The following is a 15,532-nucleotide window of genomic DNA, read 5'->3' as shown; positions in this document are numbered from 1 at the left end:
TCATTTTCCACGTTTTCAATTAACAAAAGAAACAACTATAACTAATCCCTTTAAAATCAAACTTGAGTTTCCAGAAGAGTTTATTGAGCGAGTAGTGCAACAAGTGTCAATCGAGCAAAAATTCCTACAAATACAAGTAAAAACTAGAGCATGAGAACATTCAATGTTAAAAATTCTCCTAAAACTCAAGAATACAATCATTGCAACTAAGGTGAACCGCCATTAGATATGTGAGCATGTATTTCAATCAAAACTAATATAAAGACTTGTGCACTATGAAACTCCCCCACACACACACACACACACTTAAGTTGTACATTGTCCCCAATCAAGAATATATGTAGAAGAGCTATCAAAACAATACTCCCCCGACTCCTAGTGTTGCATTTAATGGAGCTAAATCCTTGAGAGCGATGTTCCAACGGGTTGTGAAGCACAAATGACCAAGTGCAAAAGCATATCGGCTGAGGCTCGGGGGCCGGCTAGGAACCCTCGGCCAGATCATCCTCTCCTTCTACTGCCTTTGCGGCAGGAGTAATTAGAGCATATACTCCTGATTAGACTCTGCGGATCATCCCATCAATCTCATCATCTCCAAGCTCAGTGGGGCAGGTATACTCGTCTTCTCGGCCCCACGAATCATGTCCAGGAGACCCATACCCATAACTAGTCTCGTAATGTAGGGGCCCAAGAAAATCACTCCTAATCTGGCATACTGCCCCTAATGTCGTATATACTCTGCGACGATGCGCCCTAGATGAATCGGTGTGCTCTGGACCATCGAGTACAGGTATAACAGCTCTTGCCGGCTCAAAACGCAGTGCTATCACCATGGCCATTCACCGACCTACTCAGAATAGCATGTAAATATCGGTAAGCAAGTCAAGAAAGGCACGTGGCCTTGGACACCCCTGGCTCATATTAGCCCTGACCACATAATGTTCTATACGCTCTCTTCGGGGTCAATGCTCCGGGATAATCTGTAGGTAACTGGGCATACTCCTCAGTGTCTATAAATACCTCCTCGTACAAGCCAAGTAGAAATAAAAATTGAGAAATGCTCATGCTATGGTGATGTCCAAATGCTCTAAACTGAATGGCGTCAAAGCTGTCGAATCTCACATAAGATTTGTCAAACTCAAATGATAACAAGACCTGAAGAGTAAGCTCACGAATGATTGGCTCCTTAATCAACAGTAGTTGCCTCTAGCCACACACTGAAATGAGATCCTCAACCTCATCTGCTAACTCATCTCCCTTCTATATATTTCACAGTATACTAGTGTCTAGGAGGCAAGTTTGTCTAAATCTCAACCTCGATAACCACTCAAAATACACTTGATGCTCAGGAATAACAAATCTTATGCTTTCTGGCTCAGGGGATAACTCACGTGCCCGCTTATCAGCTTGTTTCTTCGACCGATGTGCCATAACTGCAAAATGTGAAGGAAAATCGATCAAACAGCTCATAAAGTATTACTGCAAAATCCGCAAGGTCATGTGGAATTTCAACACACCCTTGTGGATCCACGGGGCGTGAAATCCACCCAGTCGTGCCTCACAAAGCCAAAAATACACCATTTTATCGGTTCTAACTTTGTTCAAAGCATGCATAACCCTTCTAATTGAAGAAACAAAGCAACATTCACCCGTTTCATTGATTAAAATCAAGAATTGATGAAGAAAAAAAGGAAATTGCGCTTATCGATGGGTTAAACTGTAAAACTTTGAATCGACCGAAAAACCTAGTTAAAATCACTCTAAAATGGCATTATAAGGTTAGAAAAAAATACAAATATGATCTCAAATGAATTAGGAGTGTGAGAATGAAGAGAAATGATGAGACTTTAAAAGAAACTCGCGCTTCTTGACATTCTGTATAACAGCACGGGCATACAGAAATTACCCACGCACGTGCACCCGATCCATAGGGGTAGACCCACGCCTCTGTGGCTTCTCTGTCCAACCAAGGCAAATCTCTAAATGTTTCACACACCCGTTGACAAGTTCCCCTTGCTTATATCCCGCAAATGCACGGATTTGTCGAAGTAATAATCCCGGGTGAGCGGGTATCGAATCCACAGGGAGTAGGGAGTAAAGACACTTAATTCAGATCTTAGCTATGTGGAATATCAACAATGATAAGTGTGACAATGATTCAATTCTCAACAATTAAAAGCAACAAGTAAGAGAGCAAAAGTAAGGAGGAGGTAAGGCAATCGATAAAGATGGGGTACTCGGATGATGCTTCACCTAGGATAATCACTTCAAATGCAAGAACTCTCTCTTATGCTTCCTAATCAATGCAATGGTGAGTCGTGGAAATCCTTACATACATAGTCCCAAATCTAAGGTCAACTATGCCTAACTCTATTCATGTCCCGGAGGAGAGATTAAATAACCTCTCAACCTCGCACTTGAATAAAGTTGCAATGAGCTCTAGGTATTCCAGGTGATAAATCTCTTCCTAATTATAGACCTAACCCTTTGGTCCAGGCACCCTAACCACAATTAAGCCCTAGATACTAAGATCCCCTCAACGCTTCACTCCGTTGCACGCGCAATTAAGCCCCAGCGGAGATTCATCCCTTAGACCATTCACTCTATTATGGCCACAAAGAACTCGAGGAACAGAGGTAGAATCTATCACGTCGGAGGGGAAAGGGGACGCCCTGTACCTCTCGACTCACCCTCTCAACCCTCTCCAACCTAGCTTTGTCTAATGCTCGTGGTGTGTCACTCACTCACAAGGTTACCAACAAGAACTCTGAACCCTAGTGTCACTCTATGGGAAATATTCATACAATCAAGCATTCAAGGTTGGAACTCACAATAAACATCAATTTATTGAAAGCATAATAAAGAAGTTCAATGAAACGAATACATCCTAGGGTTCACAATCACCCAAGTACCCACTAGGGGTTTAGCTCTCCATGGAGCTAAGTACAATCAAAGAAATCAAATGTAAAAGCAATGAATCCATAAAGAAACCCCCTCGATGGTCGTGTCGATGGTCTTGTGGAGAGTCCTCTACTCGTCGCAAGGGATCCTTTGTCCGGCCTAGCATACACCTCGTCGGATCGATACCGACGAAAGCACTCCCAATAACCTTCTTCCAAACGACGCGCGATGTCAGAGCCATAGAACCTCTCCAAAAACCTAGCCAATACCCCTCAAAACCCTAGCCGAAGCCCTCTCTCAAGTTGGGGAAAAGATGGAGAAAAGAAAACCAAAATCGGGACTGAATCGGCTTTAAATAGCGCTGAAATCGGGCGACTCCACGGGCGTGGACGGTACACGCGCCCGTGCGGAATTTCCACATGGCCGTGGATAATTTCCACATGCCCGTGTAGATTCTCTGTTTCTCTGATTTCTCGGCCGGCTGTGAACAGTAGATGCTACAGTGCTCTTCTACAGTCTTCACCCTGAATAACTTCCCAATTCCATATTTTTATCCGGGTAACGCAAACGGGCACACGTTTACATCCTGAATCACTTGCTTCTTCAATGATATACATGTTGGTGGAGCTCTCGTTCTTATGTGCATAAATTGGAATGCTCGAGTGTGACTGCCTTTGTGCCCCTCCAAATGGATGTGCTCACTCGAATGCGAAGAGGTTGGCACACACTCTAGCATCTCACACTTGACCTATGTCTTCACGTTTGAACCTTAGCAAGATTTCCTACAAAATAGGTGCATTATGATCCACATTGGAATATTTCCTTCATACTCGGCCTCACAACCCTACCTGCATAAAAGTAACATAAAAACACACATATTAGTGTTAAAACCTGAGAAAAGTAATGCTCAACATAAGGAATGAACACTTCGCATTCATATCGCACAAGCACTTATCACCCGTGCAGAAATTACCAAGGCCATGGATTTTTACTGGGCAGCTCACAGGGGCAGACGCACGCCCCTGTGTCTTCTCAGGATGAAGGTGAAACTCTCTGCCGAGATCCACACAGGCGTGCGGAAATTACTCAAGCCCGTGCGGAGATTCCACATGGGTGTGTGTTTTCTCTAGACACTTCAATAACATAGCTGGTTCTATAGAAAATTCCTAAACATATAAATAAACTCAAAGCCTACCTTACAAAGCAACTTTACCCAGAGAAAACACTGAAAAATAAGCTCAAATGACCAAAATTCTCCGCCAAAACACAATAAAGCGCATGATGACATAAAAAATCCACAAGAAAAATCACAGCAAAAGCATTTAACAATCAAGACACCAACACTCATGCTTATTCACGCAAACTCTAATCTAAGAACTAGGAAAACAGTAAAAACTTGGGTTGCCTCCCAAGAAGTGCTTGTTTAATGTCACTAAGCTTGACGTACCTTGTCTTACATCATGGGGGCTCATAGATGAAGGTTGCCCTCTTACCAATATCTTGAAAGCATGATGAGGAAAGCCTCTTGAATGTAGAGGGGGATTTATCGGGCTTGGTACCACCTAGCAAAGGTTCATCCAACTTATTCGGTTCGCACCCATCTCCAACAGCCTTGGGGCATTTCTTATGGTGTCTCCTCGCCCGCTTCATCTTCTGGAGCACATTCTTCATGATCCCCGGAGTAGAAGGTACCTTCTCTTCTAGTCCAAGTGCCATTACTTCTTCATTACTGATAAGTGCTTGTGCGATATGAATGCGAAGTGTTCATTCCTTATGTTGAGCATTACTTTTCTCAGGTTTTTACACTAATATGTGTGTTTTTATGTTACTTTTATGCAGGTAGGGTTGTGAGGCCGAGTATGAAGGAAATAGGCCAATGTGGATCATAATGCACCTATTTTGTAGGAAATCTTGCTAAGGTTCAAACGTGAAGACATAGGTCAAGTGTGAGATGCTAGAGTGTGTGCCAACCTCCTCGCATTCGAGTGAGCACATCCATTTGGAGGGACACAAAGGCAGTCACACTCGAGCATTCCAATTTATGCACATAAGAACGAGAGCTCCACCAACATGTATATCATTGAAGAGGCAAGTAATTCACGACGTAAACGTGTGCCCGTTTGTGTTACCCCAATGAAAGTATGGAATTCGGGAGTATTTCCGGCATAGTACTGTAGCATGTTATTGTAGCAAAACACTGTAGCAGCCCGGCCGAATGAAGTGTTGAAAGGATCTTAGTATCTAGGGCTTAATTGTGGCTAGGGACCTTTCGCCTGGAACAAAGGGTTAGGTCTATATTTAGGAAGAGATTTATCACTTGGAATCCCTAGAGTTCATTGCAACTCTATGCGAGTGCGAGGTGTTGAGATTGTTCGATTTCTCCTCCGGGACATGTATAGAGTTAGGCATAGTTGACCTTAGATTTGGGACTATGTATGTAAGGATTTCCACGACTCACCATTGCATTGATTAGGAAGCATAATAGAGAGTTCTTGCACTTGAAGCGATTATCCTAGTTGAAGCATTATCCGAGTACCCCATCTTTATCGATTGCCTTACCCTCTTCTTACTTTTGCTCTTTCACTTGTTGATTTTATTGTTCAGAATTGAATCAATTTCACACCTATCACAATTGATCTTCCACATAGCTAAGAATCAAACTAAGTATTTTCACTCCCTACTCCCTATGGATTCGACCCCGCTCACCCGGGATTATTACTTCGACAAGCTCGTGCACTTGCGGGATATAAGCAAGGGCAACTTGTCAAGTTTTTGGCGCCGTTGCCGGGGGACTAGGCGTTTAGAGATACTTTGCACTTTGTTTTCTTAGCTATTTACCCTTCATTCTATTTCATATCTTCTTATTCTATCATCATTCTAATTTTCTTTTTCTTTACTTTTGGTGCAGCTCCAGGTTATGACCCGTGGGAATCCATCAATATTGATTGAAGGAGACCTTGAGCTTGAATGTACACTTTGAAGGAAAGGGAAAGAACCTGTACAAGAACAACCTAATCTTGCTGATTTGGAAGTAGAAGGATCTGACAACATGGCAGAACAAAATGAGCAACAACGGACACTATCCGATTATGCCAGACCTTCAGTGTTGGGGACACAATCGAGTATTGTGCGTCCCCCAATTAAAGCTCAGAATTTCGAGCTAAAGCCGGCATTCATCCATATGCTACAGCAGTCCGCACAATTCAACGGTTTGGCCAATGAGGATCCAAATAGTCACATAGAGAGCTTCCTCGAGGTGTGTGACATGATGAAGATAAATGGTGTGATGGATGATGCCATCAAATTGAGAGCCTTCCTATTTTCCTTAAAGGGGAAAGAAAAGTAGTGGCTACACTCATTACCTAGGGCATCAATCACTACATGCGAGGAGATGGTAGAAGCTTTTCTAGCCCGTTATTTCCCTCCCAGAAAATCAGCAAAGCTTAGGAATGAGATCTCATCCTTTATGCAGTTGGAATTGGAGTCTCTATTTGAGACATGTGATAGGTTCAAGGAACTCCTGCGCAAGTGTCCGTAACACGGATTCCCGGAGTGGATGATTGTTCAAACCTTTTACAATGGTTTGAACCCGAGTACAAGGCAACTCTTGGATGCGGCGGCAGGAGGTACCTTAGGTAGCAAGACCCCTGATGAGGCTCGTCAATTGATTGAGGAAATGGGGTTAAATAGCTACCAGTGGAACGGTAGAGAGAAGAAAAAGGTGGCCGGTCTCCAGGAAATTGATGCGGTAACTTCATTGGCTGCCCAAGTGGAGAGTTTGAGTAAGAAGCTAGATCTTATAGCTTCGAATAGAGTGGCGGTCGTGACCAATTGCACCGGTTGTGGTGGAGAACATGCTCCTTCCGATTGCCCAATTGTCATTGGTGATGTTTCTTCAGTTGAGAATGTTGACTTTGTAGGTAATGGAATGAGACCTCAAGGGAATCCATACAGCAACACCTACAATTCACGTTGGAAGAATCATCCTAACTTTTCATGGAGTAATCAAGGACCACAGAAGACCATGGGGCCATCGGGGTTCCAACAACAACAACAAACCCCTCAAGTGGAAAACAGAATTTCAGGTTTGGAAACCCGAATAACGGATTAGGAGAAGCACTTGGCTAGATTTGTTCAATCGGCAAATACAAGGTTTGAATCAGTCGAGGCTACACTTCGCAATCACACCGCCTCCTTGCACAACCTTGAAAATCAAGTGGGGCAAATTGTGAAATCTCTTTCCGAAAGACCACATGGAAGTTTACCAAGCAATATGGAAACCAACCTGAGAGAACATGTGAAGGCGATCGCTTTGAGAAGCGGTCGGTTGGTTGAAGGGCGGCTTCCAAGTGAAAAGCCGAAAGAACACACACCCGAGGTCGTAGAGGTTGAGAAGGGAGCAAACAAAGAGAAATGGGTGGCACCCACATCTTTCAAGCCAAGAATCCCTTATCCCTCTAGATTGAAGAATGACCAAGGGGATGACCAGTATAAGAAGTTCCTGAGTTTGTTAAAGCAACTCCACATCAACATTCCTTTTGTTGAGGCTTTGGCTCAAATGCCTAAGGTTGCGAAGTTCCTGAAAGACCTATTCACCAACAAGAGGAAATTGGAGGAGAGTGCTTCAGTAGTGCTTGATGCCTCATGCTCGACTGTGTTACCAAAGAACATGTCGAACTAGAAGAAAAACCCAGGAAGCTTCATTATTCCGTGTAACATCGGCAACTTAGGTGAGGAGATGGCATTGGCGGATTCAGGGGCAAGTATCAACGTCATGCCATATACTTTCTTCCAAAAGCTAGGCTTGGGTGAGCCTAGGCCTACTCGGATGACTTTACAATTGGCGGACCGAACGGTACGACATCCGCGAGGCATCATTGAAGACATATTTGTCAAGGTGGACAAGTATATTTTTCCGGTTGAGTTTGTAGTGCTAGATGTTGATGAGGATGCAGATGTACCCTTGATACTTGGGAGACCGTTCTTGCAGACTTCCAAAGCATTGATTATCCTAGGTGAAACATTATCCGAGTACCCCATCTTTATCGATTGCCTTACCCTCTTCTTACTTTTGCCCTTTCGCTTGTTGATTTTATTGTTGAGAATTGAATCAATTTCACACCTATCACAATTGATCTTCCACATAGCTAAGAATCAAACTAAGTATTTTCCCTCCCTACTCCCTGTGGATTCGACCCTGCTCACCCGGGATTATTACTTCGACAAGCCCGTGCACTTGCGGGATATAGGCAAGGGGAACTTGTCAATTACCCACCACTTGGTCTAGCAACCCCTCGTATGGGTGCAGATTAAACATTTCCTGCACATATTCATCAACTATCTCATTAGTAGTGTCGAGAAAATAAAGAGTATCATCTAAGTCAAGAGAATGCCGCATGGCTTCGGTGATGCGGTATGTGAGATTATCATCTCCAACCCTCATTGTAAACTCCCCGCCGTCCATGTCAATCAATGCATTGGAAGTTCGTATGAATGGCCTCCCAAGTATCAAAGGAACATCTACATCCTCATCCGCATCCAACGCCATGGAGTCTATAGGAAATATATACTTGTCAACCTTAACAAGCACATCTTCAATGATGCCTCTCAGATGTCTCACCGTTCAGTCCGCCAATTGTAATGTCATCCGAGTGGGCCTAGGCTCTCCCAAGCCTAACTTCTTGAAGAAAGTATATGGTATGATGTTTATACTAGCCCCAGAATCCGCCAATACCATTTCTTCACCCATACTACCAATGTTGCATGGAATGATGATGCTTCCAGGGTCTTTCTTCTTGTTTGGCATATTCTTTTACAACACCGCCAAGCAAGAGGCATCTAGGATCACCATGCACTTTCCTCTAACTTTCTCTTATTAGTCAAAAGATCTTTTAAGAACTTAGCATACCAAGGCATTTGCGACAACGCCTCTACAAAAGGAATGTTGATCTGCAATTTCTTGAATAGACCCAAGAACTTATTATATTGCTCATTATTTTGGTCATTCTTAAATCTGGACGGGTAAGGAATTCTCGGCATATAAGGTGGGGGTGCCACCTCCTTCTCCTTGTTCGCTCTCTCCTCAATCTCCACGACCTCGGGTGCTTCAACATTGGTTTTCTCATTTAGAAGTCTACCTTCAACTTCACAACCACTTCTCAAAGTCATCGCCTTCACTTGTTCTATCGGATTAGTCTCGGTGTTGCTAGGTAGACTCCCTTAAGGTCTCTCTAATAGAGACTTCGCAATTTGCCCCACTTGATTCTCTAGATTGTGCAATGAAACGGTGCGGTTGCAAAGTGTAGCCTTGACCGATTGGAACCGTGTATCTGATGATTGCACAAATCGAGTCAAGGCCTTCTCTAGGTCGGTCATCCAGGTTTCCAAACCTGAAACTCGATTCTCCATGTTTGGGGCGTGTTGTTGTTGATAACCCAGTGGTGCGGTGGCCTTTTGTTGCCCTTGGTTGTTCTATGAGAAATTAGGATGGTTTCTCCAACCTGAATTGTAGGTATTGCTATAAGGATTTTCTTGGTTTCTCATTGCATTACCCACATAATCAACTTGCTCAATGGAGGGTGTACCACCAACGGCTATTGGGAAATCAGAGGAGGCATGTCCTCCACTGCATCAGTACAAGTAGTCACAGCCACCACTCTATTAGAAGTTAGAAGGTCGAGCTTCTTACTCAATGATTCCATTTGTGCTGTGACACGTCCGAATATGCGTGTAAACCGCAAGTGCACTGGTGTTGAAGTAATAATTACCCCGGTGAGTGGGTAGTCGAATCCACAGGGAACCGAAGTATTAGTATTAACCAATTCTTACTTATCTAGTCAAAATCAATGGATATGATGAAATGAACTAATTGCAAGAGAATTAATAAGCAAGCAAACGAGCAAGAAAACAAGTAAAGGAGATCTCAATCAATAAAGATGAGGTACCCGGGCAATGTTCCCCCTAGGATCTAACATGAAGCTCACGATTCACTAAATGCTTCTAAACCAAGTCTAATGAGTCAAGGTAATCCAAGAACAACCGCCCCTTGCCTCCAAGCCACCGGTACTAGTCCCCTACAATGTCCCGGTGGAGAAATCGCTCAATCTCAACACCTCACACCCCATATGACCGCAATACGCTCTAGGGACACCTAAGAGTGAAACCGATTCCTAAAGATAGATCCAACCCTAATTCCCGGCGAAGGATCTCTAATCCCCTACAAGGTCCCGACGGAGAAATCTCTCAATCTCACGCCTCACACCAAATATGGTTGCATAGAGTTTAGGGAATGCGGAGATAGGAAACACTCAATCGGAAGGGAGATGGGACACTCAACTATCTCATGACTCACCTTCTCAACCCCATTTAACCTTGATGTTCTAACTCTAATGGAGACTTCTCTCACATCAAAGAAACAAATCATGCAAATCCAATCAACCACAAGGATTAATTAAACAAGCAAGCAACGAGAATACAAGATTAAAACTCAAATCAACTTGGATTAATAGAAACATAAAGCAAATCATTACAAAAACATAGATCCTAGGGTTCACATGCCCTAATACCTACTAAGGTTTAGCCCTCCATGGAGCAAATTACAAAACAATGATTATTACAATGAAAAGTAATGAAAACCATGAAGTAAAACCCCCTTAAATTCGTGATGATGGCCTTAATGGGTCGCCCAACGTCTTGAAGAATCCTTCTCCGAAGCTAGGTCACTGAAGGCTCTCTCTATGCTATGACGGAGAGAAGATCGATCAAAGTTGGTGATGGACGCCCCCCAATATCGCCAAAGACCTCCTCCAAAACACTAGCCGCCTTGCCTTCAAAGTGCTCGCGAAAACTCTCACCAAAATTCACAACCTTTGCGTCTGACTCCCCATTGCGGAGGAATCTACCAATTATAGAAATCATGCGGAAGACCCATTATAAAATTCACAACCTTTGCGTCTGACTCCCCATTCACAACCTTGTACCTCCTGCGGAGGAATCTACCAATTGCCTTGTACTCGGATTCAACCCATTATAGAAAGTTTGAATGATCATCCATTCAGAAAATCAGTGTTATAGGCACTTCTGCAAGAGATCCTTGAAGCGCTCCCATGTCTCAAACAATGACTCAAATTTCATCTACACAAACGATGATATCTCATTGCGAAGCTTGGCCGACTTACACGAAGGAAAGTATCTTGAAAGGAAAGCTTTGACCATCTCATTCCAAGTTGTGACGGATGCTTTTGGCAAGGAGTGAAGCCACTGCTTGGCTCTTCTTTTTAGAGAAAATGTGAAAGCCCTCAATCTGCTAGCATCATCTAATACACCGTTAATCTTCAGCATATCACAAACTTCTAAGAAGTTCTCTATATGGTTGTTTGGATCCTCATCAAGCAAACTATTAAACTGTGATAACTGCTGAATTATTTGGATGAATGCCGGCTTTAGCTCAAAGTTCGGAGTTGTAATCGGGGGTCGCACAATACTCGATTGTATGCCCAAAACTGAGGGTCTAGCATAATCAGAAAGTGTTCTCTATTGCTCATTCTATTCTACCATATTATGTAACACTTGACCTTCTACTTCAGCTCGGATTGACTGTTCTTGTACATGTTCTATCCCCCTTCTTCTAAGTGTTCGCTCAAGCTCAAGATCTCCTTCAACAATTTGTGAAAGGTTCCCTTGGGTCATAACCTGGAGCTGCAACCAAAAAGAAAAGAAAAAACATAACAACGATAGAATAAGAAAATGTGAAATAGAATGAATGAATGATAAGTGCTTGTGTGATAAGAATGCGAAGTGTTCTTTCCGTGTGATGAGCATTTCTTTTATCAGGTTTTAGTGCTAATACTTGTACATTTGTGTTACTTTAATGCATATAGGGTTGTGAAGCCGAATGTTAAAGAAAGAAGCCAATGTAGATCATGAACACACTATTTGTAGGAAATCTTGAGAAGGGTCGAATGCGAAGACATAAGTCGGGTTCAAGATGCGAGAATGTGTGCCAACCTCCGTGTATTCAAGCTAGCACAATGGTTTGGAGGGCACATAGACAATCACATTCGCGTGTCCCAGCTTGTGCATTGAGAGAAATATCTTTAACAATGAGGCCGGTTATTAAAAAAACAAAGCGATCTACGACGTGAACATGTGCCCGTTGACGTTATCTCGATAAAAACATGGATTCGGGAGTGTTTCAGGATGGTTCTGTAGCAGGACACTGTAGCAAAAACTGTAGCAAATTATTGTAGTAAGTACTGTTCATAGCCTGCTGAAAAGAGAATTCCAGAGAATCCACATGAGCGTGTAGAAATTATCCATGCCCATGTGGAAATCCCACAGGCCCGTGTGGCAAATTCACAGGGGCGTGTGGATGCCCGATTCCAGCCCTATTTAAGTTGCGATTTAGCCCCGATTTCAGGATTCTTTTCTCCATTCTTTCCCAAACTTGAGAGGGGGCTACAGCTAGGGTTTTGAGAGGTATTGGTAGGGCGTTTGGAGAGGTATTTTAGCTTTGACATCGCGCTGCACTTGGAAGAAGGTTATTGGGAGAGCTTTCGTCGACACCGATCTGGTGAGCTGTGTCCTAGGTCGGACAAGGGGATCTTTGGAGGAGATGAGGCTTCTTCACAAGACCATCATCATGACTATCGAGGGGGTTTTCTATGGATTACTTGTTTTGACATTCAATTTCATTGTTGATTCTAACTAGCTCCATGGAGAGCTAAACCCCCTAGTGGGTACTTGGATTTGTGAACCCTAGGATGTATTTGTTTGCTCTCTCCTCAACCTCCACGACCTCCAGTGCTTCAACATTGGTCTTCTCATTAGGAAGTCTACCTTCAACTTCACAACCACTTCTCAAAGTGATCGCTTTCACTTATTTTCTTGGATTAGTCTCGGTGTTGCTAGGTAGACACCCTTAAGGTCTCTCCGATAGAGACTTCGCGATTTACCCCACTTGATTTTCTAGATTGTGCAATGTAGTGGTATGGTTGCGAAGCATAGCCTCGATGACTACGAACCGTGTATCTGATGATTGCACAAATCTAGTCAAGGCTTTCTCTAAGTCAGCCATCCGGGTTTCCAAGCCTGAAATTCTATTCTCCATGTTCGGGGCTTGTTGTTGTTGAAAACCTAGTGGTGGTATGGCCTTTTGCTGCCCTTGGTTACTCCATGAGAAATTGGGATGGTTTCTCCACCCTTGGTGGTAGGTGTGACTATAAGGATTACCTTGTACCCTTTCTGAATTACCCATAAAGTCTACTTGTTCAGTCGGGCTAAAGTAGAAATTGAAATAGGACAATCAGACGACATATGCGAACTCCCATAACCATCACAACTCGTGATCGCGGCCACCCTCGGTGAAGCCAATGTATCCAATTTCTTGCTTAATGCCTATACTTGGGCTGCTAAGGATGTAACCGCATCAATTTCATGGGGTCTAGTTACTTTCTTCTTTTCCCTTGCATTCCATTAGTAGCCATTCATGGCCATTTCCTCTACCAACTGTTGGTCTTCTTCAGGGGTCTTGTTCCCCATTGTACCTCCTGTGGCAGCATCTAGAAGTTATCTTGTACTTGGATTCAACCAATTGTAAAAAGTCTGAATGATCATCCATTTGGGGAAACCATGCTGTGGACACTTCCGCAAGAGGTCCTTGAATCTCTCCTATGTCTCAAACAAGGATTCAAGCTCCATCTCAACAAACGACGATATTTCATTATGAAGTACCTTGTAAGAAAGGCTTCGACCATTTCATTCTATGTCGTGATGGATGCTCATGGTAAAGAATGTAGCCATTTCTTTGCTATTCCTTTTAGAGAGAATGGGAAAGCCCCCAGTCTTATAGCATCATCCATAACACTGTTAATCTTTAGCATGTCACAAACTTCTAAGAAGTTTTCAATATGGTTGTTTAGATCCTTATTGGCCAAACCATTAAACTGCGCTGACTGCTGTATTATTTGGATAAATGCTGGCTTTAGCTCAAAGTTTAAAGCTGTAATCGGGGACCGCACAATGCTAGATTGTGTCCCCAATACTGACGGTTTAGCGTAATCAGAAAGTGTTCTCTGTTGTTTATTCTATTTTGCTATGTTGTCAAACCCTTCAACATCCACTTTAGCTAGATTCGACGTTTCTTACACAGGTTCTTTACCCTTTCTTCTAAGTGTATGTTCAAGTTCAGGATCATCTTCAATTAATATCGAATAACCAGGAGCTCCACCAAAATAAAGAATACAAATCAGAACGATGATAGAATAACAAGATATGAAGTAGAATGAATGATGAATGACTAAGATAACAAATTGCAAAGTATCTCTAAATTCTTACTCCCCAACAATGGCACCAAATACTTGATAACGCCCCTTACGTGTGACCCGCAAGTGCATGAGTTTGTTGAAGTAATAAATCCCAAGTGAGTGGGGTATCGTATCCACAGGGACTAGGGAATAAAAATACTAAAATTACTACTTAACCAAGCGATGATGAATAATGATTGTGTTGATAAAGTGTAATGTATGTAGAAACAAAAGAAACAAGAACGAGAGGCCCAAGTAAGTGAGAGGGAATAGAATTGATAGAAGTGGGGTACTCAGACGATGCTCCTCCTAGGATAAATGTTTCAAGTGCAAGACCTACTATTATGCTTCCTAACTAATGATTAATGAGTAGTAGAAATCCTAAAGCACATGGTCCCAAACCTAAGGTAAACCGTGACTAACTCTACACTATGTCTTGGCAGAGAAATCGCTGACAACGCCCCTTGCATGTGACCTACAAGTGCATGGGTTTGTCAAAATAATAAATCCAATGTGAGTGGGTATCGTGTCCACAAGGAGTAGAAAATAAACATACCAAGATTGCTATTTAACTAAGAGAAGATGGAATAATGATTTTGTTGATAAAATTTAATGAAAGCAAGAATAAAAGAAACAAGAAATAGAGAAGCACAAATAGATAAGAGATAAGGCAATCGATAGAAGTGGGGTACTCGGATAATTGCACCTAGGACAATTGCTTCAAGTGCAAAATCAACTATTATATCTCCTAATCGACGCTTAATGAGTTGTGGAAATCCTTAAACACACGGTCCCAAATCGAAGGTTAGCCGTGACAAACTTTACATTATGTCCTGGTGGAGAAATCGATCAATCTCAACACCTCACACTGTGCAGAGTTGTAAGACAGTCTAGGGATTCCAAATGATAAATCCTATTCCAATGTATAGATCTAACCCTTTGGTCCAGGTGAAAGACCGCTAGTCACAATTAAACCCTAGGTGATAAAGTCACTTAAATGCTTCATTATGCTGCCTATGCAACTAAGCCCCAGCGGAGGTCATCCCTTAGCTCATTCACTCTACTATGACAGTAAAGAACTCTTGGAACATGGAGATAGGATAAATCACATCACAGTGGAAAGGGAACACTCCCCTACCTCTCGACTCAACCACTCGACCCTCTCCAATCTTGCAATGTCTAACCCTCATGGTATGTGACTCACTCACAAAGGTTACCAATGTAGACTCTCAACCCTATTATCACTCTAAGGGAGAAATCATGCAACATGCATTCAAGGATGAAACTCAATTAAAGACATCAATTAAGGAAAACATAATAGATGATTA

The 15,532-nt window shown here is 42.7% G+C and overlaps 2 non-coding genes across 2 annotated transcripts; one reads left to right on the top strand and one right to left on the bottom strand.

The window, feature by feature from the left end:
• Positions 1-6,340: 6,340 nt before the first annotated feature.
• Positions 6,341-6,447, bottom strand: LOC120274262. The gene has a single exon (XR_005540793.1). It is a non-coding gene; the product is annotated as a small nucleolar RNA R71 (small nucleolar RNA).
• A 7,078-nt stretch (positions 6,448-13,525) lies between these two features.
• On the top strand, positions 13,526-13,632 carry LOC120274315. The gene has a single exon (XR_005540843.1). It is a non-coding gene; the product is annotated as a small nucleolar RNA R71 (small nucleolar RNA).
• Positions 13,633-15,532: the final 1,900 nt, after the last annotated feature.

Source organism: Dioscorea cayenensis, chromosome 12 (genome assembly GCF_009730915.1).
Source record: "Dioscorea cayenensis subsp. rotundata cultivar TDr96_F1 chromosome 12, TDr96_F1_v2_PseudoChromosome.rev07_lg8_w22 25.fasta, whole genome shotgun sequence".
Lineage (NCBI taxonomy): Eukaryota > Viridiplantae > Streptophyta > Magnoliopsida > Dioscoreales > Dioscoreaceae > Dioscorea > Dioscorea cayenensis.
This window is presented reverse-complemented; position numbering and strand designations above follow the sequence as displayed.